Below are 1,445 nucleotides of genomic sequence, written 5' to 3'. Positions count from 1 at the left end.
AAAGTGGAAAAGGTTCAAAAGAAGGACTAGATACAGCAGAAGCAGAGATACCCAGCAGGAAGAACAGCCTCGCGGCTGTCCTGTCCTCGTCCTCGACATCTACTAAAATAAAAGTACCAATCCCTCAGCCCGTCGTCCCTGTGAAGAAAGACAAACGGCAGAATTCTTCACGCTTTAATGCCAGCAGTAATAGAGAGCTACAAAAACTCCCATCTTTAAAAGATGTGCCTCCTGCAGATCAAGAGAAGCTTTTTATCCAGAAGCTACGCCAGTGTTGTGTCCTCTTTGACTTTGTCTCTGACCCACTGAGTGACCTGAAGTGGAAGGAAGTAAAGCGGGCTGCGATAAGCGAGATGGTGGAGTATATCACCCACAACCGGAACGTGATCACAGAGCCCATTTACCCCGAGGCCGTCCACATGTTTGCAGTTAACCTGTTCCGAACCTTGCCACCTTCCTCCAATCCTACAGGAGCAGAATTCGACCCAGAAGAAGATGAGTCAACGTTAGAAGCAGCCTGGCCTCATCTGCAGCTTGTTTATGAATTTTTCTTAAGATTTTTAAAGTCTCCAGATTTCCAGCCCAATATAGCAAAGAAATATATTGATCAAAAGTTTGTATTGCAGCTTCTAGAGCTCTTTGACAGCGAGGATCCTCGTGAGAGAGATTTTCTAAAAACCACCCTGCACAGAATCTATGGGAAGTTCTTAGGCCTGCGCGCTTCCATCAGGAAACAGATCAATAATACATTTTATAGGTTTATCTATGAGACAGAGCACCACAATGGCATAGCAGAGTTACTGGGGATCCTGGGGAGTATAATTAATGGATTTTTACCACTAAAGGAAGAGCACAAGAGTTTCCTGTTGAAGGTGTTGCTGCCCTTGCACAAAGTGAAATCCCTGAGTGTCTACCATCCCCAGCTGGCGTACTGTGTCGTGCAGTTTTTAGAGGACAGCACCCTCACTGAACCAGTGGTAATGGCACTTCTCAAATACTGGCCAAAGACTCACAGTCCAAAAGAAGTAATGTTCTTAAATGAGTTAGAAGAAATTTTAGATGTAATTGAACCATCAGAATTTGTGAAGATCATGGAGCCTCTTTTCCGACAGTTAGCCAAATGTGTTTCTAGCCCTCACTTCCAGGTGGCAGAGCGGGCGCTATATTACTGGAACGATGAGTACATCATGAGTTTAATCAGTGACAATGCAGCGAAGATTCTGCCCATCATGTTTCCGTCCTTATACCGAAACTCAAAGACCCACTGGAACAAGACAATACACGGCTTGATATACAACGCCCTGAAACTCTTCATGGAGATGAGCCAAAAACTCTTTGATGACTGCACCCAGCAGTTCAAAGCAGAGAAACTCAAAAAGAAGCTAAAAATGAAAGAGCGAGAAGAAGCATGGGTTAAAATAGAAAATCTAGCCAAAGCGAATCCC

At 44.4% G+C, this 1,445-nt stretch overlaps 1 protein-coding gene and 1 pseudogene across 5 annotated transcripts in view; one reads left to right on the top strand and one right to left on the bottom strand.

The window, feature by feature from the left end:
* Ptpn20 (protein tyrosine phosphatase non-receptor type 20) overlaps positions 1–1,445 on the bottom strand; it is a 66,938-nt gene that overhangs the window by 46,584 nt on the left and 18,909 nt on the right. The window lies entirely within an intron of this gene.
* LOC116085118 overlaps positions 1–1,445 on the top strand; it is a 4,616-nt pseudogene extending 3,171 nt beyond the window's left edge. Inside the window, exon 2 of the transcript XR_004116429.1 lies at positions 5–1,445. The product of XR_004116429.1 is annotated as a serine/threonine-protein phosphatase 2A 56 kDa regulatory subunit gamma isoform pseudogene (transcript). The remainder of the gene's footprint in view (positions 1–4) is intronic.

This window comes from Mastomys coucha, unplaced genomic scaffold, assembly GCF_008632895.1.
Source record: "Mastomys coucha isolate ucsf_1 unplaced genomic scaffold, UCSF_Mcou_1 pScaffold9, whole genome shotgun sequence".
NCBI lineage: Eukaryota > Metazoa > Chordata > Mammalia > Rodentia > Muridae > Mastomys > Mastomys coucha.
The sequence above is the reverse complement of the archived record's forward strand: the minus strand, read 5'-3'. Positions and strand labels throughout refer to the sequence as shown.